The sequence below is a fragment of the Chroicocephalus ridibundus genome, chromosome 5 (assembly GCF_963924245.1).
Source record: "Chroicocephalus ridibundus chromosome 5, bChrRid1.1, whole genome shotgun sequence".
NCBI lineage: Eukaryota > Metazoa > Chordata > Aves > Charadriiformes > Laridae > Chroicocephalus > Chroicocephalus ridibundus.
In genome coordinates this window covers 12,268,072-12,295,945 of record NC_086288.1, presented here as the reverse complement: position 1 = coordinate 12,295,945, position 27,874 = coordinate 12,268,072, and the positions used below count along the sequence as shown (strand labels likewise).

Sequence of the window (27,874 nt, the reverse complement as noted above, 5' to 3'; positions counted from 1 at the left end):
AAGAATTCAAAGTAAAAAATTAGAATATTTATTTCAAGATTCTTTCTTGCCTTTTTTCCTTTTTATACAGTGGTAGCATATAGGTATTAAAGATTATCTCCAATCTTCTCAACAGAAGGTAATGCTGGTGCTTGGTTCCACTGTTCAATGACAGGACATGCTTTGTTACTTCATTTGTTACCTCTGACACAGACACACCCTCAGTCATTATGGTAATTGCCACGGTTCCTTTAGCAATTACCAAAGATTTCAACATAAACTTCAGCCAAAGAAAAGTAGCATAAATTTCATTCTCTCAATAAAGGAGGTGACCAAGTCTCTTACACACTTAAAAAAAATAATAATTCTATGTGGTAGAAATCTTTCCTATGTAGTAGAGTTTGTAACTTTGGTCCCCTTTGGGGCTAAGAACTTCAAAGGCAGGAATCACTTTTCACCAGTTATTGGAAATCACAATAACTGTATTTCTAAGACTCAATGCAGTCACCCGTCCCCTGGTAGTTCTGAAATGTTTCATAGTCTTCTTTCAGCTCTTTCTAAAGTAACTGCTTTCTTTGTGATTCATAACCATGTCATACCAACTGCTATCCATAACAAGTAATTCTTTTCTCCAGGCACCTCCATTTCTCCATCTTCATTAGATAAATGGCTGAGTGATTCAGCTGTCCACTTACCAGGCAGGAGGTCTCAGTCTCATTATGGCAGCAAATACAGTGGCTGGCACTCCGTTATTGGTGGGTTACTCCCAACAGTCCATCTTCAGCACTCCGAGGAGCTGAATCTCCAGTAAACTAGAAGAGAACGAACACAAATGGGAGCACAGTGGATGTCATCTTCCAGGTGACTTATAGACTAACGGGTAAAGTCATAAGCACATTGATATCAGGATTAAACACTGGCAGAGGTATCACAGAAGAAATGAACAAATTATTTGCCACTGCAAAACATCAATGAAAGAAGTGTTTATTACATAGTTTGAATGGAGTAAACTGGTCCAACATTTTACATTTTTCCTTAAAACAATGGTATGCATTGAATATGATTTTCTCTTATTTGATGTCACATGCACAGGCAAGGTAATACCAAGTTACAACTGTGGTCTTTATCAAAAGAGATAAAGGGATTTTCCTTATTTCTAGTTTTGAGGGACCTCCAGCAGTATTCATGATGGAAGAAACAAACAGCCCCTTTGCTCAGATAGTTTTCTTTATCTTGGCCATTGTGAAAATCAGTTACCTGATTAATTTTACCCTGTTTTTCATTAAATCATTTACCAGTTGCAAGTATGTTAAATACTGAGAATTTGTCTTACCAGAAGAATATTGCTAACTCTGTGATCACTCTGTTAGCCACTTTTTGTTGGACATTGTCCATATCTCTTTTATTTCATAGAGCCAGAAAAGGCCATTTCCTAATCTTGTTCTCCAGTATTTCTCCTGGGGTTTTCCTTTTCCTGAGAGCTAAGCTGCCAACTGAAAACTTTACTACATCTTGAGTCCTATGGTTATAAGAAATGATCTGATCAGTATAAAGGATGGACTAAATTAAGGTCAGGTTGGTATTTATTTATTTAGTGAGGGAATTCATACATGTCCTGAAGGAAAATATTCAATATGACAAAGACATGCATGAATCTGATCTGACTTGTTAATACTGCAGGTAGAACAGTAAAAACAATTCAGGGTGCCTACTTTTGAAGTAAGCATCCGTAGGTTGAGGAAGGTATTTCTTCTACACAAGGTCTAGTCATTTACTACCTAATCTTTTCCACCTACTGTTGGTAAATGTTAAGAAAAAGATTAATACTGTATTTTCTCCAATTAATCCAACTCAGTTTGGGACTGAGGTGACTCATAGCAGAGTGTTTCTATGTTCAGAAAGAAAAATACCTTTTGACACCAGAAGATAAGAATAACGCGCTCTCACAAAAGTTTTGAACTACATAATTCTGTGTTCCTGACTTTGTAATAATTTAAAATCTATTTTTCCTTTCCTGGTATTCATTATCCATATTTCTGTCTATATTTTAATGGGATAATCCAAGTAGCACTAGTGCAGATGATGTCTGTCCAATGTACAGTGGTAACACTTACAAAGGAGGGCAAGCAATATATTTGCTATATATATCAACAGGCATTCTCTATAGCTAAAGCAGTGTTTCAACTGATTCAACCCTTCAACCAAGGGTCCAGATCCAAAGTTTAATAGAAGCCAAGGAGGCTAACTGCTGTAGAAGCCAGTACAGTGTATGTTGATTTAAAGTCCTGAATGCAACAGCCTGCTCTTTCTTTGTTTTTCCTGCTGCAGCTTTCTGAACAGGCCCAACAGAGATTTCAAGAGAGATTCAGGTGAGGTTTTTTCCAAAGCTTAGTTCAGCACCTGAAAATAAGTGATACTGTTACATGCCTAAACAGAAAATGTCACTGAGTTACCATTGGCTGCACATTTTGCCAGCTATATTTTTGAGTACTGAATAACTGTTCCATTTCTCAGGACTTCTGCCTCTCAGTAGGAATGCAGGTGCAGCAGGTATAGGGATTCAAGTGGCTACGCTGGAGCAATAATATTAACCTCCTGTCACACCAGAGGATCAGTGAATCTTTCCAGAAGTATCATCTATTTTGTAAAGCAAAATAAAAGACATTTGCATTTACAAAGAAAATTACTGCCCAGTAGGTTATGGTCTCCAGAAAAACTGACTAGGACAGAGGCATGTTGCAAATTAGCTCTCCTACGACACATAGCACTAGATAATCACATTACTACTGATTCCAAGTATGTAAATTACATGTACAATTGTCAGTCAACTCTTTTGTCTAGACAGCTGCATCACATACATTGTGGTTGTACTGTCCACTAAACCCAAACTAAGTGTCCTGTCATCCTTGTCAGTCTCTTTCTCTGCCTGCCATCCTTTCCTCGTTTAATGTGGGCAACGCCACAACAGGATGGAGCTATTAATTTTAATTATAATAAAGTTACCTAAGTTTAGCCTAGCTGTAATTATCGGTAACTCCAATATCATAAGTTTTGCTTTTCTCACAGTAATACTCAAAGGTGATTGAGTTGCCAACCTCTTCTTTGCAGCATCGGAAAGACAGGAAAAATGAAACATGCACTACAGGAACGAAAGCAAACAGGAGAAAGGAAAAGAAGTGAGAGGCACCTTAAACTATAACAGTGAAAGCAAAATTATTCCAACTCACTGTGAATCTACTGCATCAGTTCTTTCTGAGTAGTAGAATTTGGCAAGGGGCTGGATGGAAATAAGGATATGCCTACAATTTCAAGGTTAAACAGTAAATTTCAGAGTAATTCCCACAACTGCAGTCAAATCATTCATGTCTTCTCCCTAACAGGCACCAAAGGGGGCTTTTGGAAGACTTTGGAAATTCCTGAGACAAGGTCACGATGTGATGTCTTCGCAGGAGGATTAAGAATGTGGGAATGAACTAGCTGCTCACAAGCCAAAGCAAGAGACACAAACTTTACTGTATCCTTAAGTCAGTATTGGTGCTCCTGAGAATAGAAACAGCATTATTTTTTATCCAAAGTGGCCTTCACTTGCAGCTCATCCATACGAAGGCGTACCTTACGAGCAACAGAAACAGCATTGCATACCAGAATTTCTGTACAACATCAGGGACTGATCAACATGACACTGAGCTGTACTTAAAAGGGGACTATTCCGTAGTGTGTAAAGAGCTATACCTTTCCTAGAGGCAGAGAAGAAACAATTAAACTTTGCTACTATGCTCTCTATGGAATATTATTCACGCACACTTAAGGAGGAAAAGAAAGCCATAAATGTATGTTACGTATTTTGCAAGGATAAGATCAAATCAGCATCTCTAAACTGTTTCCTTCCAACTGTTTTCCTCCAAAACCTGAAAATGTTGGAGAATTCTCATCTCCTTATCAAAAGGCTTAATTAGTCCGATAATCAACACCTTAAATAGACATAAAGAAAGAAAAATCTTCCAAAACCTCACTCCCTTCTGAATGCTTATTAGAGGTGCTATTTTCTTGGTCAAGTCAAGCTGACAAGGAATCAATTGGATTTGTAAAAATGGGGGAGAAGGTGGGCAAATACAATAAAGAATGAAACATCTGTTTAAATGACTGACTTATCTGAACCATGGCATAGGCAGACCACTACCTCTGAAAGTGAAAAATGTATACAGGAAAAAGGGATGAAGTTAGAACATTTCTATGAAATTTCTCCAGAAATACCTAAAGCTAAAGCAGCTTATTTTAACTTTAGCATACAAATGAAAATCTTATCCCGGTTCTCTTCCTTCCAACTCTGAAGCAGATTTTTCAGACGGATGGTGACTAACTATTAAGTAAAAGCTTTAAAGTCTCAGATGGATGGTGAATGATGGGGGAAGCAGTTCAAGAAATGTCAGGAGTTATCTAAGGCGTGAGACATAATCTTTAGAACATGTCCTTGTGGACGAAAGAAATGAATTGATGTAAATACGTTCATCCTCAACTAATTTATTAGAGTCCATTTGGAAAGCATATGCCCAACAGAAATGCATCATGAAAGAGTTCCTATCAACTGTGACTCTAAAGCTATGTCACCCAAGAAAAGAATTGAATCTTTCATCCTATTCCTTCAAAATCTAATTTCCCTGGGGAGCACAAATGGGTTTATATTCCAATGGGATGTCCCCACAGTTCTTTCAGATTTCTAAACCCAACTATTTATTTAAAATTTGTCTTGTGATACAGCTAGTCTCTCATCATATTCAAATTCCCTAGGCAAGAAAAAACAACAGCATCGTTTCACCTCCAGACTGTAATCCCACAAAGCCCTGAACCGCATAAATTCTGCCCCTTTGTCTCTTTTCCTAGTGAGACTCAATACTCCTCCAGGCTTTCCAATTCAATATGCACAGGTCAGAGTCCAATGTCCATGTACAATTACAGAAAATCTGTAGCCACCCAGATAAACCAACCTGTTATGTGGCTTAATATATCCTCCAGCAACCTCACTTTCCTTTCGTATGTCTCACATCAACCACTTTTACAGCATAAAAAGGAGTATCTGCACTTTCTGTTGAGCAGAAGAGTGTTTGTCAAAGTTACAGGCTTTAACAAAGTTTGCAGCTGTCTGACACTCTTCTGCCTTACATCTCTTTTCCCTGTGCCATTAACTTCTTCAGCATAAAAAGAGGTTCAGTAACTCTAATTTCCTACTTTGTGATTACACTTTTATACAAAATACTACCTTCTTTAAAGCTGATGAATTAGAGCTGAGAATAAGCCAAAGTTTGTTCAGTGCCAAAACTTCCGATATCTTTCTGTAAGTGATTGTGCCTTTCTAATTAAATAAATGTGCATAATACATGATATGGAAATTATCTGATGCTCAGGGGGTAAACATTAATATATTTATAAAAATTGTATTTTTTATATATTAAAAAGCATATCTCTCTATATATAGAGATATGCTTTATTTTGTTTTGATTATTCAGTCTTCCTATGAATCTGTATTTTCTGACATTTTATTTGCTCTATCCAGACGGTAAATTTACCATTATCTAACCTGCATTTATTTTTTTTTCTAGTAAAAAGAAATCTTTTTTTTTTTTAATGTTCATAGAATCATTATGGTTGGAAGAGACCTTTAAGATCATCAACTGTTAACCTAGCACTGCCAAGTTACCACTAAACCATGTCCCTCAGCACTACATCTACCCGTCTTTTAAATACCTCCAGGGATGGTGACTCAACCACTTCCTTGGGCAGCCTGTTCCAACGTTTGATAACCCTTTCCATGAAGAAATTGTTCCTAATATCCAATCTAAACTTCCCCTGGGGCAACTTGAGGCCATTTCCTCTTGTCCTCTCAATTGTTTCTTGGGAGAAGAGACCAGCCCCCACCTCACTACATCCTCCTTTCAGGTAGTTGTAGAGAGTGACAAAGTCTCCCCTCAGCCTCCTTTTCTCCAAACTAAACAACACGAATTTCCTCAGCCGCTCCTCATAAGACTTGCTCTCCAGACCGCTCACCAGCTTCGTTGCCCAGTGCCGAGTACAGGGGGATGATCACTTCCCTAGTCCTACTCACCACCTACTCACCACGCTATTTCTTATACAAGCCAGGATGCTGTGCCCTTCTTGGCGACCTGGGTATGCTGCTGGCTCACATTCAGCCGGCTGTTGACCAACACCCCCAGGTCCTTTTCTGCCGGGCAGCTTTACAGACACTCTTCCCCAAGCCTGTAGGGTTGCATGAGGCTGTTGTGACCCAAGCGCACGACCCGGTACTTAGCCTTGTTGAATCTCATGCTATTGGCCTTGGCCCATCGATCCAGCCTGCCCAGATCCCTCTGTAGAGCCATCCTACCCTCAAGCAGATCAACACTTCCACCCAACTTGGTGTTGGCAAACTTACTGAGGGTGCACTTGAACCCCTCATCCGGATTGTTGATAAAGATATTAAACAGAACAGGCCCCAGTACTGAGCCCTGGGGAACACCACTTGTGACTGGCCACCAAGTGGATTTAACTCCATTCAGCACCACTCTTTGGGCCTGGCCATCTAGCCAGTTTTTCACCCAGCGAAGTGTATACCCATCCAAGCCATAAGCAGCCACTTTCTCCAGGAGAATGCTGTGAGAAACCGTGTCAAAAGCTTTACTAAAGTCTAGGTAGACAACATCCACAGCCTCTCCCTCATCCACTAAGCAGGTCACCTTGTCATAGAAGGAGATCAGGTTTGTCAAGCAGGACCTGCCTTTCATAAAGCCATGCTGACTGGGCCTGATCACCTGGTTGTCCTGTACGTGCTGCATGATGGCACTCAAGATGATCTGCTCCATAACTCTCCCCGGCACTGAGGTCAGACTGACAGGCCTGCAGTTACCCAGATCCTCCTTCTGGCCCTTCTTGTAAATGGGCATCACATTTGCTATCTTCCAGTCAACTGGGACCTCCCTAGTTAGCCAGGACTGCTGATAAATGATTCAAAGTGGCTTGGTGAGAACTTCCGTCAGCTCCCTCAGTACCCTTAGGTGGATCTCATCCAGCCCCATAGACTTGTATGCATCTAAGTGGAGTAGCACTAAGTGCTACTCACTAAGTGGAGTCCCATTTCATCCTGGATTATGGGGGCTTCATTCTGCTCCCCATCACTGTCTTCCAGCTCAGACGGCTTGGTACCCAGAGAATAACTGGCCTTATTATTATATAAATATGCACATCTCTTTTATATGATGATACATTAACAGTGTTGCTTTTGAATAGACACTGGTCAAACTCTAGTATGAGGCTCTGTGCCAGAACATATTAAATGATGAGAACTGTGGTTATGTTAGAATATAATAACCATATTGTTTATGACACCCAATATAATCATAATCTAATAATAAAATAATGTTTTATTAAAATACAATCACATTGCTTTGTGTGTTCATTCCTATAAAGTTTATTTTCAATAAAATTCCTAACTCTGCTTGTTCAACCAATGCAAATTTTTTTTGTGGTTTGCACTGCACATCCAATCTATGTTGGCAGGTACATAGGATGAGCACTAGCCACATAAAAAATCCAGATGTTATCATTTTTGTGATACAAGTAAGGTAAAATGTTCCATCTACCACTTGTAATAAAGAGACATTTTTATTTATATCTGCATTTCACAAAAAATCAGGTATTGCTTTGTGAATCAAGTACTGACTATGAGAAGTTAAATAAGCAAAATTAAAAGATAGTTTGGTTTTTAAGCCATTGCAAATTATTTACAGCGAGTGTTCTAGCCTTCTAGAACATGCAGATTTACCAGTAGATATCTACAGGCTCAAATACACATAATATATTTGCTGAAATTACCTACTCATATCTTGCATTCCAAGCACTTTAAGGCAGGGACATTATTTTTGTTACAGACTTCGTTAGAGTCTTCAGGTGTAATCAGAATTTATCTAGTTCTAACTGGAACAGCTTAGAGCTTATCCACTTTCCTACATCAAACAGGTGAGCTTATTCATACACTACTGCTTATTTTACGTGCGTGAGTGTGTACAGGGTAGACTACCATATACCCTGATCAAGAGATTTTCAGCTTGCAGTCCACAGGACACCTAAACAAAAAGTAACAAAGAACAACAACCCTATTGTCCATCAGAAAATGTTCAATGGTCATCAGAATACAAAGGCATGAAAAACCCCATAGTTCTAAGGACTGCCCCCAGTAAAAATAAAAACATTTTAAGTACTCTGAATGCACTTTTTTCAGAAGTTGCTGTTGAGGAAAACAAAGAACTACAACTAAATTTTTATACATCAAGTTCCTTTCTCAAAATAGAGTTTTAAAGTACAGTGACAGTATTGCTGAAGGAATCTGAATTAGACCCGAACACAGTATTTCTGTTGTGAGATGAACAGAAGTTATCAGGTTGCAGCTTTGTTTATTCAATGCCTTTCAGGAAGCAACCGTACTGGGCTTTTCAAAATGAAATATTGCATGTCAGTAATCATTACATAACGTTAATAGCTGTTCTACCACAAATGACAGATCTCATTAAAGTGACAAAAATAGAATTTAAGAAAAATTTAAAATATACTTACATCACTAGAATGTATCTAATATGGCACAAACAGCGATAATGTTGTATTGTAGCGGTGTGCTATCTGTGCCATAGGTAAAACTGAGAAATCATTCTATTTAAAAGTTGCCTTTCCCAGCTTTTCTAACACTCATATACTTTCGGTTAGCTTGAAATCTATAGTCTTGCAGTAATATAGTAATATTAGTAATCCCAGGTTGCATCTTTGAAGCCATCAGTTTCCCAATGAGCCAGAATTCTCTCTCCCACCAAAAAAAAAAAAAATCCTAATATTTCTTAAAATTGATAGAGTCTACTGTTTTTAAATGGAGTACAGAGAAGTCAAACCATGCTTTTGGCCAAACTCAAAGCATTCAAGTTTCTTAATATTTATTCAGTTAGCATTACCTGAAACTCCCCAGTCCTCTAAGGCTGCAATACTAAATAGCAGGTGTTCATCATCACCAATTATGACAGCTGGGAATTTCTTCTCCTCATTAACCTTAATTGTGACTTTTTACATCACATTTTGCAAGAGTTCTTTTTTCTTCTTTTAGTCACGAGATAACAAATGAGAGATTAATCTATATTTCCTTTGGTTGTTCCTTTGGCAAGTGTGCTACAACTATTTCAAAGAAAATTAGATCATTATGAATAATTTCTGCAACTTTTTTCTGTAACAAGCTTCCTGCTTTCATGCATCATTCAACATTTTAAATTTTTTATTGATGTCTTCAGACAATATTTGTCTCTCTCACACTGCCTGCCTTAGGACAGTGATGGGGATTCATTTTACCCTAGACAATATTCCTAGCAGTAGGTATCAGGCATTTGGATAAGGTAACTTAGACAAAATCCCTTGGCTGTACTGTATTTTTATCACTTGACATAATTCCTTTTTAGGACCTCATCCTCTAGTACTTTATATCACTAATAAATTATGAAGATCTACCTGGGACAACTTAGAATTCATTGAATTTCTTAAGTTGTTCGTAAGTTTTGAATTCTTTAGCTATGACATATAAGGTGCAGATGTTAACTATTTGCTTAAAGACTTAAAGTGTTTTTTGTCAGTTTAATGTCCCCCTTTTTCCCATCATGATTTTCTGGGATATTTGAAAGCACTGGTAACTCTGCATAGTCTATGTTTTGTTTCAGCACTGGTGAAGGAATCTCAAGCAGATAAACTTCCACAACGCAGGTATCAATTGCGTCAACAGGTGGGACATAAGCTTTTACAGGTATGTGCTTGTACACGATTTCCATTGTCTGTTGACTGACAGTAAGACCAGGCTATGCAAAAGATGCCTTTTCCTCCTCAATGGACAGGAAAAGGACACAATCACCAACAGCCAACGGTTCCTGAAACAGTTCTTTGGAAGTCACAATTTTTGACTCTGCAGTGGCACTTCTAGAAGTCCCATTAGCAACTGAGCACGATGGTGATGATAGATACCAGGCTATCATAAAACATGGGGTTTATGCAGATAATTTTCTTCTAGGCAAGTTGCCTTAAAACAACAATTCCAAAGTCATGTTCTCACAAATCTATCAAAATGCCTATCCAAATAAGCTGTCCCCAAGGCAAACTGGCATCACATCACAGCTTATTTGGGGGTGACCACGTGAATGAATGAATCTGCATCTAGTGCCAGAAAGCACGGAATATTTTTAAGCTGCAGTGACATTAAGGGGCAAGACAAAAAAGATAGCACTGCTGACAAATATGCTATAAGGAGTCACAAGGAAGGGGTGAAGGCATAGAAAGTAATATTTTTTTTTCCTCTGGTCCTTCAAGTTATTGTAACCACTAAATATTAAAGCTGACAAGATTTGGAATTCAGACACACAGACACACACCTGTGACTCCTCTTGCTAAGCTGTTAGCTACATCTTCCAAACCTGTAAATCATGACCAACTCAAGGTATACTGCGTGTTGAAAACAGAGCCTTCTTTCTCCCTGCCCAGCTACAAGTAGCATTTCAAGTGCAAGCTACCTTGGTAATAGTGATCTCTAACACCTGAAGGTACTCTGTAACCACCACACTCAACAAAACCCTGGGAAGCAGAGATACAAGAGTAACACAGAGAGTGAGAACTAAGTAGCATATGCATTTAGACAGTTTTCAACAGCAACCCATGCCATGAATACCTTTGATAGTGAACAATATGAAACAAGATCTGCCTTTACCTTTCCCACACTGAAACAGTTTCTGGCTCCATGGTAAAAAATGTTGTATGTACTTAATTTTACAGCCCTCTTCTCCTTAAGGGTATCACACTTTTATTTTCCTCTTATTAAACGCCCAGGCTACACTCATCTCCAAGCTAATTGCTGTCAATAGCAAGACCACCCTAGGTTTTGCAGCTGAAGCAGTGCTGAACAAGAGACATATTAAATCTCTTGAGATGCATATGTGCTCCTTTCTTTGTGCCATGTGTATCCCCATGCAAGATAAAAATTTCACTCAGTTCCATCACAGTGAAGTCCTTCCAGACTGCATCATTCTCTCACTGCCAAACTGATTTAATGAAGCCCTCCAATATTCACAGTAGCTATGCCTAGACAGTGAATACAGCTTCAGTGCAGGCAAATCTCCTTTGGATATGAAATCTGTAGTGCTTAAGGTTGTCTGTGCATTCTTGGTCATCAGAGTGAGTTTTGTTGAGCAAGCCATTCCAGAAGGGCATAATTATAACTCCAGGCAACCCTAGCTCTGTGTCAAAGTTTTCTGTTAATAAACTACAGTGTATCAAATAGATCAGTTATAACTACATTTATAGCAAATAGATCTTTGAATTATTTAGTAGAACAAAACAAAAAGCCTTACAAATGTCTTTTATCATCCAAAAAGGCAAAACAATGCTCACCCAAAAAGTTGTTTCAAGTCCTCAGATGCTACCAGAAAGTATTCCAGATCAGTTTTTGCACAATAGTTAGGACACTGGGACATATGCCGTAACTTGAACAGTGCGGCTGGACATTTCTGCAAGGAAAAGATGTTTACCTCAAACAATATTCACTCACAGCTGTTCCTACAACAAAAGCATATCAAGAGAGCTCATAAATCCATCCACGCTGGCTGTTTTCTCATTGTAAGCAGAGTTGCAAATTATTTTTTTACTTGAAATTATTTTCTAACAGAGAAATGTATTACATCATCAGAAACAGTCTTTGAAGCAACTTCTTAAGTTACAGCTTATAAGACTACTGATGTCCTTGTGAAAAGAAGATAAAAAATGTATGTCAAAATATGCGTGTTGAAGTAGTTTGCATTTTTCTCATGCTCTAGGAAAATACTGTGTGGGTTATTAGCACATATAAAGAGTATATAGATTACATTCTCAAACTTTCTCAGGACTTCAGGGAAATTGAGAGTGTTTTTTATTCTGTATTACACAAAGAATTACTGGAATTTTCAACTTTCACTATCTAAAAAAAAAAACAACCTAAAGTTAATCTGAAGTGGCTCTCAGTCAATCCAGAAAATCAGCTCAATAGTAAAAATCTTGGCTATATCTAAAGTGATGAAGAATTTTCCAAATGATGTTCTTTGTGTAAAGGTAAAACTACAAATTCTTTTAAATACAAGGCAGTGTTTCTGTGTAGTTTTTTTCAAGATTGCTCAAATACTACCTGATATGTACCTTTTGGCAATAATTTTGCAATCAATTATACAAACTCATTCTTGTTTTGCAGTAATGGTAATAATGGTAAAACCCACGTTATGCTTGAGACTATTTGTATTTTTTATTGATGAAAAGACCTGAAAGTGTCTTTTATTTATTAAAGTCAGAGTTGAGTTGCCCAAAATATATACAAGTGATTTTAGAATCAAGGGATTTTTTAACCTCATTTTTACCCCATTTAAAAATACTCAAAACTTTTTCAGAATATGTTCTGACAGGGAATATTACTGGAAATCTTAGGTCAGAATTTCTATAAATTCACTGTAAGCATCCCAGCTGTTAGCAATTAAATACATTTCTGGGAAGAAACCCTACAACATTCTGGGTGAGGGCAGAGGGTTAAATAAACAATAAAAAGAAAATATAAAAAAACTTTTGATAATCAAAGTATCAGATCTCAACTTGAATATGAGTCAGATGACTATAATTTAATTTTATTATCTTGCATTTTGTATGTTACTTTTTTGTCTGTCATCTCCTTTATACCCTCCCTTCCTGCATTTCTTTCAGTTAGGGATTAGGCTTTTAAAGAGGGCTCTTAAAATGGATAGTTACACCTTCAGAGTTAGACTGTATCTCCAGGATACAGACTTTAATTTGGGTTGTAGAGAATGACAATATCCTGCTTAGCATAACAAGGAAGATGTAGAGCAGTGAGGTGACAATTCCTTGGGTTGAAAAGCAGAATTGACAGAAGAAAAGAGAATGAGAGACAGTAACTGAGATGAGATGCTTAAGGTTACATTTCATCCCGAGATACAACTCTCAGTCAAAAGAATGATCCCTACAGAGAACTGGGAAACTCACTGATGGCCAGCCTCTTGATCCCAGGATCAAAAGAACAGACCACTAGTATTTTCTTTAGTTAAAATAATCCTATTTTTCTTTGTTATTTAACCTCAAAGATATATACGTCTTAAGAGCTTATAAAGGTCTTAATATGACATTTACACTTCGACTTCACTAGACAAAATTAGTCATCTTCTTTGTATCTCTAATAAAACAAATAAATAATTTTTCTAACTTATTCTAATAGCCCTTCTTTGCAACATAGAATTGATATATGTGTAACATTTTTTCTTAGGGATGTATGTAAACATACGTGAGAGTCAATGTTAAACAATAGACAATAGATGAATAAAATACTAGAAGTTCTTGCCAGCTGTATACTAACTGTAGTCAACTAACAAAGAACCACTGAGCATCTTTAATCCCCTGCTATTGAAAATACCTAGCTAGCCCTCCAACCATCCAGCTAGATAAGAACCTTTCAGGTAAACGCTTTTTTAACTTAAATTCAAATCCATTGTTTAGCTATAAAAAATGGCACTAAAATCGCTTTTATACTAGCACCAAATTTAAAAGCTGGCATTTATGACCCAGCTGTGCTACAAATGGAAATTTCAATTACTGGATGGAGGAACTTCCCCATTTTTTAAGCTTAGGGCTTGCTTCTGAATCAAAAGGCAATCATACAAGGCAATACTTCCATGGTGGGAACTGAGTGGATAACCTGCAGAGCATCTTCTAAGTATCCTTTCTGAGCCCATCTGTATGGTTCTCAGGCAGGACACAACTGTTCCACTTCAGCTTTTATCTTGGGAGACCATGGGAAATCCCAAGGGAACAGCACCTAAATTTAATCTCATTCCTTCCCACCTTTGCAACTTCTCAGCTCTTTCTCCACAAATACTCTCTCTGCAAATCATGTGATCAGCCTAAGTGGGTTATATGCATATGACAGCTGCTGGCTAGCAGTTCAAGGGCTGCCTCCCTTTGCTGTTATAGAATGGTTAGAGCTGGAAGGGACCTTAAAGACCATCTAGGTCCACCCCCCTGCCCTGGGCAGGGACACCTCCCACCAGACCAGGTTACTCAAAGCCCCATCCAGCCTGGCCTTGAGCACCTCCAGGGATGGAGCATCCACAACTTCTCTGGGCAACCTGTTCTGGTGTCTTACCACCCTCACAGTAAAGAATTTCTTCCTAATATCTAATCTAAATCAACCCTCTTTCAGTTTAAAACTGTTACCCCTCATCCTATCACTACACTCCCTGATAAAGGGTCCCTCCCCTGTCCCTTCCATGCCCCTATAGAGTGGTAAAGCAAACTAGGTATGCAACTTGCACACAACTTTGGTTACACCAGCAGCACAAGCACTCAATCTATAGAGATTTTCTCCACCTCTCTGCAACTGACCCACCAGAGGCTGACCCCATCAGCCAAGAGTGCAGCAACTCTCCGAAAACATATTTAAGAACTGGCAAAAAAAAAAAAAGTCAAACAGAGAGAGGTGTGGCAAGAACAAAAAGAACGAGAAACAGCAGAGGAGAGGAAATATCAAGGACAGAGAAGGAGGAGGAGGTGCTCTATGGCACTGGAGCAATATTCCCTGCAATTCATGGAGGACCCTGCACTGGAGCAGCTGGATGTTTCCTAAAGGAACTGTAGCCAATGGAGAGCCCATGCTGGAGCATGTGTTCCTGAGGGACTGCAGCCCGTGGGGACAGTCCATACTAGAGCAGGGGAACAGCGTGAGAGGGAAGGAAAGGCAGAGAAAAACCACCATGCACTAGCAATCCTACCCTCCCTTGGTACCTTCCCTACTGCTACTCAGAGGTGGATGTAGAGGAGTCTAGAGTGATGGAATAAAGTTGAGCATTGTAAAGGGGGGACAAAAGGTGTTTTAAAGTTTTTATTTGCTTCTAACATCCAAATCCATTTTAATTGACAATAGATGAGATTAGTTTTCCCTAGTTTGAGTCAGTTTTGCCCTTTACAGTAATTGGTAAGCAATCTGCCTACCTTCATCTTGATCCACAAGCTTTCCCATCCTATTTCTGTCCCTGCCCTGCTGAGGAGAGGGAGTGAGCAAGAAGATGGGGTGGAGTTTGGCCCTTAGCTGAGGTTAACCCACTGTACTCATGCTATGCACTTTCAGTCTAGAACTGTTGCCAGTAGATATCTGAGCTTAGAGGCGTGCAAATTACAGAGATCCCTAATCATACTTCACTGTACACAAATGACCTTTTAATTTATTATTCCATCCCCGACATGTACTACTCAATATATTCAGTGCATTAAATACATTTGGGAGTTGCTGTGGATTAAAGATTAGCTGTGACAAACTGAACTTTTCAACCAAGTAAGCAAGTAATTAAGCAATGCTGCAGCTCCACACAGACAAAGCATGCCTTTGAATAGCTATCCAAACTACACGGCCAGAAGTAATTCGTAGGCTCTACTACTAGGTTGGCAAAGTGAATAAGGATTCCCTTGTGCCCCCATTTCTATGTGCATGCAGTCCCAAAGAGGGTTTCTTACTATAGCCAGAGAACCAGGGTTAATGAACAAATGTGTAGAGACTTTTCCTCCCTACAGAGCCATCATACTACCACAGAAGAAAACACAAATGAGTTATGACTGTGAATGTCCTCCAACTATCAAAAGAAAACCTACTCTGGGAGATTAGTCTATTGTAGCTCTCAACAGTATTTGAGACTTAAGAAGTTGCACATTAGACTTTAATATTTTACTAGAGCAGTTGAAAAAAACCAACAGTGAATTACTGTGCCACATTCTGGCCCTTCACATGCTGGAGGATTTCCCAAACAACTTCTAGGATATCAAAGGGGATAGGCCAAATTAACAGCAGCAGTAAATACAATCGTAGTCTAGCTAGGTGAACTAATATAATGTCTTCTTGTAAGTGTTCAAGGGATACCAAGTTTATTAACAAAACCTTCTTGCAACACATGCAGTTGTGTGACATCTTTCACGGAACAGGCAGCATACGATAAATGATAATATTAGCTTAAATCACAACAGTATCTCTCTTTAAACCTGAGGCATCCCTAATACAGTTGTTAGAGTATCTGTTATTCAAGGAAAAAAAAAAAGCAGCACTAACAAAAATAAATAAATAAAAAAGACGGCATGACAACAGTGTTAGAGCATTGGTCGACAAGGGAAGAGGAACTGACATAATCTACCTGGACTTGTGCAAGGCATTTGACGCTGTCCTGCATGACATTCTTGTCTCTAAATTGGAGAGACACCGATTTGAAAGATGGATCGCCTGGTGGATAAGGAATTGGCTGTATGGGTGTGCTCAAATACTTGCTGTCAATGACTCGAAGTGAAGACCAATGACAAGTGGCGTTCTTCAGGGGTTGGTACTGGGACCAGTGCTGTTTAACATCTTTGCTGATGAAATGGACAGTGGGATTAAGTGCACCCTCAGCAGTGGTGCAGTTGACACACTGGAAGGAATGCCATCCAGAGAGACCTTGACAGGCTTGAGAGGCACGCCCGTGTGAACCTCATGAAATTTAACAAGGCCAAGAGCAAGGTCCTGCAAGTGGGTCAGGGCAATCCCAAGCACAAATACAGGCTGGGCGGAGAATGGATTGAGAGCAGTCCTGAGGAGAAGGACTTGGACGTGTTGGTTGATGTGAAGCTCAACATAAGCCAACAACGTGTGCTCACAGCCCATCCTGGGCTGTATCAAAAGAAGCGTGACAGCAGGCTGAGGGAGGTGATTCTGCCCCTCTATTCTGCTCCGGTGAGACCGCACCTGGAGTTCTGTGTCCAGCTCTGGCGGTCTTAAAGAAGGACATGGACCTGTTGGAGCAAGTCCAGAGGAGGGCTGCGAAGATGATCAGAGGGCTGGAGCACCTCTCCTATGAAGACAGGCTGACAGAGTTGAAGCTGTTCAGCTCAAAGAAGAGAAGGCTCTGGAGAGACCTTACAGCAGCTTTCCAGTACTTGAAGGGGCCTACAAGGAAAGATAGGGAGGGACTCTTTATCAGGGAGTGTAGTGATAGGATGAGGGGTAATGGTTTTAAACTGAAAGAGGGGAGATTTAGATGAGACCTCAGGAAGAAATTCTTTAATTCTAGCTCAAACCCCCTGCCATGGGCAGGGACACCTCCCACTAGACCAGGTTACTCAAAACCCCATGCAGTCTGGCCTTGAACACCTCCAGGGATGGAGCATCCACAGCTTCTCTGGGCAACCTGTTCCAGTGCCTCACCACCGTCAGAGTAAAGAATTTCTTCCTGATATCTAATCTAAATGTACGTTCTTCCAGTTTGAAGCCATTACCCCTTAGTCCTATCACTAAATGTCCTTGTAAAAAGTCCCGCTCCAGCTTTCCTGTAAGCCCATGACAGGTTCATTCATGCAAGGTTAAATAAAATCTGATTTTTAAAAACTAAATTAAACACCTTTTTTTTGGACTGAGGACTGCTAGTGCTTTTGTCACAGACTAACTGATTTTGTACTTTGAATTGTGGGTTATGACACTGTCTCTTCAGCATTGTTAAGTTTTTCTTGGAAAAAGATGTGGTATTGGGATCTTTAAGGGCTATAGCTTCCCAGAGATGGGAAATCTACAGGGCAGGCACTGCAGAAGAGCACATATTATTAAGCAGAGGTGGTACAACAGTATAACTGAAATTAAATTAAATGCTGAAGTTATCCTTAGAAATTGTGCCAGAGTGGTAAGCACCAAATATTGTGGTGAGCTGTTTTCAGAGTTATTGGTATATCTCTGCTTACAGAAAATTAGATTAAAAGATAAATTATCAGTCAGCAGTAATAGCCATTTTTCTTTTAAATTATCTGCTTTCCTGCCTTGTGACATTTACATGACTTACAACCATAATCATGTTTATTACCCAATCCCCTATTCAGAAATACACTACATTGTTACCTTCTCTGTTGCACTTGGCTACAGACTTACTAGAGCAGTTATTGAATAATTATAGACCAAGATATTTTGATAATTAAGTGATTCTCAATGTATACTTTTCAGAGCACAGTTTGACTCCCTAATGATGAAGATGTTTTGCAAATCACAACACCAAATTTAAGATATGTATGTCTCTGAAGAAATTTCTGAAAAGAGAAGTGGGAAACTTCATGGCACATTCATCACCAGTAGGTCTCTCTTACCCCAGAGATGGCATTGGGAGTTCCATCATCACACACACTTGAAAACCCATTTTACATGCACACAGCAATATTTCAATTAGTAAATGAAAATCATAGCTTTTCCAGCACAAAGCTGCATTTTCTTTGATATGATTATCTCAAAAACATCCGCTCTATGCCTTAAAGTTTATCAGATTAAACTTTTTTCAATAACATCTAGACCTAGGATAGGGATCCCAAACAAGAATTGTCACTTTCTGGAGTTTTGTCTTCCCACGGAATCTATGCCTGATAAATAAACTGTCTTAGTGCTTGTTTTGGATTTCAACAAAGGGATCAAAATTCTCCTTGAACTTACATCTATAAGTCAAAGACTGAAAATAACCCTTGTGTTTTAGTGCTCTCACACTTTGTCCTTTCCTACTATCCCATTTTTAGTGTACACCTCAGATACTCTGTGATGAATTCCCAAAGGTGCATGTAGTGTTGTACTGTTGTACTTACTAGGAGTAGTATACTTAAGAAGTTTCATTTCTGGACTGGATTTCTGCTAGATCAAAGATCCAATGAAAATTCATTTAAGATCATAAAGAACTTTATACCTCTATTTTTCTAACAAATTTTAATTAAAATTAATAAAACTACATTTTTTTTTCAGTTGTATTGGGCAGGCAATTTAGTTGCAATAGTTCTTTAGCAACATACAAGCCTTATAGTTCTGCAGCTGTAAGTAAGCCTCAGAGTTGAGACTACTTTTTTGTCTGTAGAGCACCACACAAAGATATTGTCTATCTAATAAAGTATGCAAAGGAAGCAGATAACTATCATGGGATTGGACAGCAAAGATTTATACATTCAGTAAAGAGTTTGAAAATGCCATGAAACATTTGTCTGTTAGCCTTCAAGCATAACAAACACTTATCTTTGAATTCCATTTAGGTAAAGGCTTCATCCTCATAAATTCCGTTTTAGGAATCACAGAATGGTTGAGATTGAAGGGACCTCTAGAGGTCATCTGGACCAACCCTGCTGCTCAAGCAGAGTCATCTAGAGGGTGTTGGCCATAACCATGTCCAGTTGGCTTTTGAATATCATTTTTCTTTAACTGTAGCGAAGAAATAATTACAGCTGCTAGTTGATGGTGTCCTGGTTTTGTTCTGCGGTGATCACCAAGAAATGATTCTCTTCGTGCAGGACAGGAAAACAAAGTGTTAGTTATACTTTGTGTAAAATTTGTCCTGATTCCTACAGCATCCTGACTCATTGTGGTCTTTTAATTTAGACTGCTAAGAACAATATGCCAACATTACTATGACTGCGGACATGATAGTGTATATGTGTGTGTATGGGTTATGTATGATATGTGTTGTCAATCTTAAGGAATGGTTTAAAAGAGAACTAATTTTTTTCATATCATGTTCTACACATTTTAACTAGATTGCACATCTGCTTGATGGTCAATAAAAGCTAGTATAAAGCATTTCAGATTTTAATTGTCACACCTGGATTAATATTTTGATAGAAGACTGCAACATTTTAAATGTTAGGGTAGATCAGAAATTCCCTACTTAATAGCTTTGTGTACTCTTTCCAGATTCAGCCAAACCCCCTTGACTCTCTTAGGTACTTAACAACAATACAGACAATTAAGCAAAATGGAATAGTACAGAGAAAATAGCTCACTGTGCATTAAAACACAGTGTAGGAATTAAAGACAGATTGATCTATAATTTCAAGATGATTCATTACTCGAATGTAACCAACCAACAGTTGATACTTTATATCTGATAATGGAATATTTCACCTTGGCATATGTTCCTCTAGCTAAGCACTGGAAAGAGTTTCCTTTGGGATCACATGTAAGATCGCTCCCTTTGTTCAAGTACTTTCTTTTGAACAAGCTTGAAAATACTTGAGCATGTTTCAACGTAAGATTACTTTCCAGTCATACCCTAATAAAAAAAACTACTTACTGTTCAGCAAACGCTCACTGAGCAAACAAGAAAAGCCCTTACCCTTCACTAGCACTCTATTTCCCTGAAGTCTGATTTAAAGAATGTTGATGGAATGGGCAGTTCTGTGTAGCATTAAAGTGTTTTTTCAAGATCCCTATTTAGAATTTCAGAATTAAAGGAAAGTCAAATAGTTACTTTCCCTATAATTATAATTACTTTCCAGCTGGAAGTCTGTTTGTAACTCCTTCTTTTCTCCTATCAGAATGCTTCTTATAGTAGGAAAGAAGTTGACAGAGCGTTTTAAGTATTATACATACTAACAACATGATGATTCCCCACTTAAACTAACGGACTATCGTATACCAGAGAAGACTAAAAGCTACACAGCTATGAAAGCAAAATTGTATGTTGCTGTCCTGAGGCAGAAAAGGGATTGTATTTTTCAGGGGTCGAAGAGATGGCATGGGGAGCTGGAGGAGGGAAGAGGCTGGGAGAAGGCATAAAAGTATTAAGATGGTACTCAGATTTAACTGAGTAGGCCTAGGCGCAAGCAGTTAGATATGGGGAAAGACTATACGTAAAAATGGAGGCTTAGGTCTTGTGCCTGAGGGACACTTTGAAAGGTGCAGAGCGGGACAGGGATCTTTCCCTTCCTCCTTCTTCAGCCTGCCCCTCTTCTGGCATGTTCTCACTCCACTCCACCTCATCCCATACCCCCCAACACATTCAAGACACAGAATTCCATCCTCCTCCCCACCTCCAAAGGCATCTTCTTACCTTAACATCCACCTCCTATTCTCCACCTCAGATAAACCAGTTTTCCCTTGCCAGCACCTTCCCTAAAAAAGGAAGGGCAAAGACAGACTCTTGATACTACAGGTCGAGTACAAGACAGGACCAGAAGCAGCACCCAAAGGATCTGGGGATCCCAGAGAGTGAAGCTTTCTGACCCTTTCCTGGCAGCCCTGAGGCAGATGTGGTGGTAGGGACAATGTCTGCTATGGACTGGGGCTACTTACACAGGCTGCTATTCTCTTCCTCATCCTCACATAAGCGGACCCTCTCTAAGCAACAGCAGATGGGGTAAGGATGGATTGTTCAGACTCAGGCACAAGATAAACAGGCAGTTTGCAACACCCTACAGGCTCACATTGTAGAAAAATGATGATATAACCTTACCTGGGCAAGTTGTGTGTATACAAAATACTGTTTTCATCCTGAAATACTGTTAACTGTCCTTATTCTATCTTGAAAGAAGTTGACTGTTGAAAAGCAGTAGTGCATAGAAATTTGATATCAGCTGTATCACATTTCAGCCCGTAAAGGCAAACATGCATACAAGTGCTGTTATTATTAGAGGAGTGTGTTATCATAGAGTTCACCTTAGACAGATACTGACAGATGTCATACTTGCTTCATCAGAAATAAATAAGGGACATCAAAACCCATTAACAATCATAGACAGACATATATGCTTATGTTAAGTGTCCTTGGCAAACACAGATTCTTAAGGCTTGAAGTCCAATCTGTGTTACTCACTCTGCATTGATAGCCGTCGAAGATCTTTGCCCTAGACTTTCCTGGCTATTTCCTTTGATAGCTGGCTATGTGTGTGAGCCTGCATTCAGAGTTACAAAGAGCTCTGGGTTCATCCAATCTCTGAGTCAATTTTTGCCCTGTTCCTAAGTCTTCCTACCTAGGGAATCAGCTGATTCAGCCCAAACTAAAGCTAGATATGGGGCTAACATGCAAATGGCAAGAATGGCAAAGAGGCTGTGACCTGAGACACAAGACTACACGACAGCAAAAGTGTTGCCTCGATATCACTGTCAAGTCCCTTTCCTAAAACTGTATAGCCGCACTTTATTTTTCTCTAGTGACTGAAAGATGGAACAACATCATTCACTTCAGCAAGGATGTTTCTGCATTGCACTGAACAGGCTTTTCAAAGATAAGTTTGGATGTTTTCCTCTCTCACTCACAAACACTTGACAATATAAAACTTCTTTCTTAGTATTTTGAAAATGGTCCATAAGTGGCTGCTAAAGCACCTCGTAGAATGTGAAGAAAGCACCAGATTCCCATTAGGGCAATTTCAGATTTCTTTGGTTTGCTATTTAATTAGGATAAAGATTACTGCAACATAGAAAGACAACTGACAAAGAAGTTAGAGAAGCTGGTTTCAGGACGACGTGTAGGTTTAACACTTTTGCTCCTCATTCTCTCAGACCTTGTTTCCCACCTGTTCACCTGCGTGTCTTGCCCTCCTCTCTCCAGCACTTACAGCTCTGCTTCATAACATGACATTCTCCAGTCTGTCCGAGCACAATTTCAGGACAGACAGAGAAAGATCTCACCAAATCTGGAACAGGAATTAATAAGGCATCTAACTTGGGAGGTCCTGCAAATTTTAAATATTTGTCACTGAATATAATACTTCACTGAAGGGGGAAAAAAAAGACAGTGAGGCGTAAGAAATTATTCTTTTTTGTGGGGGAATAAAAGAGACATTAGTAACAGTAATGTCTCTACAGTACTTTGAATATTTAAAATGCTATATACTTTAGGTATTTATGAGGTTGATTTCAAAAATCACAAGCACAGGAACAAGTAATGGGAATGTGGTTTGCAGACTAATCTTAAAACTTGGCAGTCAGATTCCGAATGTCTACAAATTGTGGTCTGAGTCTTGACTTCATCTCAGTCTCCTATGAACTTCCTCACCACAGTACCAACAAGACTACTTGAATAAGGAAATATACTCCTATTTAATAATGATTACATATTATTTATTGCTATTATTGATGATCTTACTGTTATAATTATGTAAAGATGTTCGTGAATTTAGAATTCACTATTTATAGTGATGATATATCTATTTGGAGCTAGTAGGCTTATTTCAAATGTATTTGTGTCCAGGCTTCCACAATAACCTTCTAAAGTTCAGTATCAGTAGAACTAATGGTTCATTACCTAGTCCGCTAACGCCCACAACTGATTTTACTCACCTAAGTGATATAAGTGTTAGACATTACTCCTATTTCAAGACTGCACTACCTGCCACAGAGCCACATCAATTATAAATAATAAATGGCCTTTCAAAGGTCTTAAATTTTACTTTCATCAGGGGACTCCCTTTCAGAAGAAAGAACAGTGCTTCTTGTTGCTGTCATTTCTCACATTATGGCCAAGGCAGTGATAATTCTGAGTCTTGGTGATGTTATTTTGTGAACTGTGACAAAACCGATTACAAGAAGAAGGAAATATGGAATCATAATGATGTTACTTATTTTGTATTGAGATAGGACTAGGAAGGCAACGAAAAGTAGAGGCACATTACGCTATGCATTGTACAAACACAACGTAGTAGACAGATTGAAGAGATTACAGTCTCAGTAATTGACAGAGATTAGAGAGTAATTGATACTGAGTACTATGATTCTCTTTCTGGATTTATTGATACAGGGTGACTGTATATCTCACCTAACTTATTTTAATTGATGAAGAAATACTTCAAATCACTAATGCAAAGGAAGGAATCTTTGGTAATCCAACAAAGCCTAAACTTCAAGCTGCAGTCAACATTTATTAGGAAAAATGCTGTTTCTCATACAGAACAGTTACTGTATCTTCCAGCTTCTATTCAGTGGTGAATACCTGGGATCTGTGCTTAAAATACCTTAACACCATCAGCTACAATTAATGCTTTACATGTTTAGCAGACTAGAAGAGGCTCAACATGAAAAAGTTAATAGCCCATTTCACACACCCCTGTCATAAAGAGAGACAAAATCAAGCCCAAAGGAACATTGCTAGTCTCATCAACCCACTATCATCTGTAAAAAGACATTTTCTATCCCTTTTCTGTTACCCCTAGTATTATAAACAGCACTGCTAGTACAATAAAGGCCATGTTTGGTTTGAAGTGCAAATAGGGAAAGGTCAGATATTTTTTGTACAGGGAGTTTAATCAATGTTTCATGTGTAAAGGAAAACAGCCAATACTGCAGCTGCAGTCAGATTAAAATGTTGTTAGACTTCTTGAAGATCACAATTACCCCAATGAAATGGTTTTTCCCTGTTTCATATCTCGGTGTTTTCCTCATGAGCAAAAAGCAAACAATGTGAGCAGTTGGGCCTGAGCATGCGACCTTATGGTCAGTGGGAACTTTGCCACTGACATCAGTGAGCCCAGCAGGAATAAATCCAATACACACATTATTTCTGATGCTTTTCACTCTTCACCACTGGATCTGCTGGGATCTCCTTAAACGCCATACAAACATGAAACATTGATTTCCTTCAGTTCCTAAGTCAGCATCTGTAATGACTTAATTACAAACTTACTCTCTGAGGAGTTTTCTGTTGGTGATGATATCCTCCCACTCTGTTGTTCCTCTTCTTGCTTCTTGAACTGAATAGAGACCACATCAATTCAGCAGTTACTGTAGAAACCTAAAGAAAGCAGTAACCTTGGACTTTTAAAAATGGAATTTTCTAACAATTTCATCATTCTCTATTAAATCAAATTTAATCTTCTATAGATGTTGTTTTGTCTCAGATAGTTCAGGTCTGTACTGAGCAATAAGGTTCTCTTCCTCTGACTTATCTGCTTCTGTTACCTACACACGGCCTAGTCACCATCTAAGGGTAACAGTTACAAACAGCCCTATCTCAGTCTGTGGCACTATGCATTTTGTGAAACAAGTGAAAGATGAAAACTTTGCAATTTGTACTGTTTTATCTCTCAACCTCGATTGCCTTCTTTATTTTAAAATATGTTTGACTATTTTACTGATATCAAATCATCATCATATCAAAGACACCAAATTCAAAAGAGCGAAGAGGCTGTGAATAAGCTGCATTGCTTTGGTTTTCATGTGCCCACAACTGAATTCTTTGGAAGGTCTCAATTTCAAAGTCAGGCTTAACCTCTGCCCTCATTTATGTCATCAAACACAGCTGGGTCAAATCCAACATAAAATCTTTATTTCATCCCTTTTGAAAAAGCAATGTGTGAGAAAATTAGGGGATGGTTTAACTGCAGTTTAACCTAAGATTTCTCAGCAAGACTAACTGGAAAAAAGTTATATAGTCAAAAGCAAAAATCAAATTACCAAAGCAAAACATGTTATCTGATATGGAATGTTCTCATTGGAAGCAAAAAGCTTCCATGGTTGCCAATGCAGTCACATTTTGAAGGAACACAAAATAAAGTGTTTTAAATTGGAATATAAGGGAAAACCTTGTCTCCACAATGTCTCTCTCCACTCACTGCCAAATGTGTTTGTTAAAGCTTAGAACAAATTCTAAAAGAACAAACTTGCAAAAAATAGTTGTTATTATCTGGAAGTCCTATGAAATGGTGTTGAACTGTATAGCAATCTTTGGGGTGTGTTGGTTTTTTTAGCAGAAGTATTTCTTTTTTTCTGTCACTAACAACTTAAATCAATTAACGGAAGTGAACTATCTTGTATGTTTGAAAGACTATACTTACTTAATAAATCCTCTTCTGTAATCCAGAAAAAAACCCAAGTATATGTTTTCAGAGAAATTAATTCCTATGTCATGTCATGTCACGGTTTGGGGTTTTGTTAGTAGTTTCTAAAGAATACAGTTTTTAAACGTTGTCTATAAAGTATATCATCAACTCTGTGTGTGTGTTACGACATACATGCTATAATGCGCATAAAAACATGCATGCTGTAATATATAGTAGTGTGTCTTTATATATAATGCCTATATAATAGTATGGATAGATAGACAGCAAAACATGTTAATCAGTGTAATGTTCTAAAGTATTGAGTATTAAGCCTGAATGTTTCTTCTAAAAGCACAAAATCACAGACAAAAGTCTAAAATATGCAAAAGACCTGCATATGGGTTGCATATCAAGAACACATAAAAGCTAGAATATTTATTCAATTATGACTCCTATTTCTTCAAATTTTCCCAAAAAACTCACAAAGGAGTAAAAAATATTCATGTGGGATGGACCTAATTATGAATGTGAAAAAGCTCACATTGGAGGTAAAACCTACTCAGTAGTATCTCTCAAGGCCCTTTTATCCTATGCCCTGCCTGTTGGGGATAGAGGCAAAGCATCTTAAGGGGAAAAGCAGTCCTTTGAATTAAGTTGAAGGACCAGCAGAGTACCTTCTTGGGAACTTTGCCATTAAATATTACCACGGCAAAAAAAGATTATGATTAAAAATTGGGTCATTGGTCAATCAAGTAAGCAAGTGCAAAAGCAGAGATTAAGTGAGTAGGAAGTGATTTAAATCACTTCCAGCTTCCCTAAGGAGAGAACCTGAAGAACCCAGCTACAGCAGAAGGCATATGTTCAAAAGCTGGCTTTGGCCGGTCCTCCAAATGCTTAGGATCTCAAGCTGATGGGACAATGCAGAGAAAGTCTTTGCTTCCAGCACAGCTGTTGTTTCCTTCTTTCTCCAGTGCCCAGAACATGATTCAGAGCAGAAGCTGCTCCAATTATTTGTAACAGAAACAGCAGATAGATTGTAGACACTGCTCATGGTTTAGAACATTAAAAACATGACCAAAGACAAAGAAGTGCATGTAAATGCACATTAGTATCCCTTGCTTTCTTTTAGCATTTTTTTCATAAACCGAGCAAGAACAAACTGCAGGCTCAAAGACTAGTCCCAGTTTGAGAATTTTTTAAGCTGACATTTGAAACTGTAGATCTGGTTCAAATTTTCAAACAAATGTATTTTGTCAAAAATACATTTAACACTGATATTTTTCACCAAAAAAGTCTTTTGGAAAAAAATGTTTCTGTGGGTTGTTTTTTTCAACTTGTTTACAATCTTTCAATGTATGAAATCACATTATGCAACTGAACTTCAAATGCTTGAAGTGAAAAACTGAAAATACACATATGTCAGAACCATACATCACTGGAATTTATTAAATGAAATCAAGATTTATATTTAGTATTTTGTCATCTAACTCAATTCAAAACAATTTTTTGGTTGCTCAAACCTTTAATGTGACAGAGTCTGCTTCAAGACCCACTGAAAGTAGTGGATCTGATCCAATCTATTTCAATGAGGCTTCCACCAGATCTCATATACTGTAGAATTATGAGATATTTTAGTTGCTCAAACATAAAAAACCTCAAATGTTTCTTTTTGAAATGGAAGGAAGGATTCATTTCTCTGCCATGGACAACTCAAAGCATAGCCTAATTTCAGTTGTTCCTTGACTGAATAGAAGTCCTCATTTTGTTCTTTACACATTGTACACTGTATAAGTAGACCCCTTGTAGGCACAATTACACATTAATTGACTCATTTTTATTGATATTTATAAAGTCATAATCGATTTTTTTTGTATTGCTTTTATATACTACGGTGACAAGTCACAAATTTTTTATAACAAAAATGTGAATTTATTTTTTTCTAACAGTTTAGTGTTATTCAAATTCCTCTCCTTCTACAACAAATATGACTTTCACTGATGCCCTGTTTAAAAAAACAAAAACAAAAAATCCCACACAAACCCCCCACATTAATGTATGAGCAGGAGGGCTCTGAATTGGCTCCCATTATCTCTGAACTGGTAGTTTCTCTTGTGATAATGGTACTTACCTGGCTGGAACTGCATATCAAGATATCTGTAATCTGAAAAAACTGAGCTGTGAACTACATTAATCCTGTATCTCCTCCTATTGTTATTGAAATGAAACAAGTAGTAAGAAGAAGCCTTCCATC

At 38.3% G+C, this 27,874-nt stretch overlaps 1 long non-coding RNA gene across 1 annotated transcript; it reads right to left on the bottom strand.

Annotated features, from left to right (window-relative positions):
- Nucleotides 1-66: 66 nt before the first annotated feature.
- Nucleotides 67-27,874, bottom strand: LOC134515949 (uncharacterized). The gene is made up of 4 exons (XR_010071181.1): nt 27,752-27,874; nt 24,489-24,596; nt 11,431-11,546; nt 67-791 (listed from the first exon to the last, which is right to left on the bottom strand). It is a non-coding gene; the product is annotated as an uncharacterized LOC134515949 (long non-coding RNA).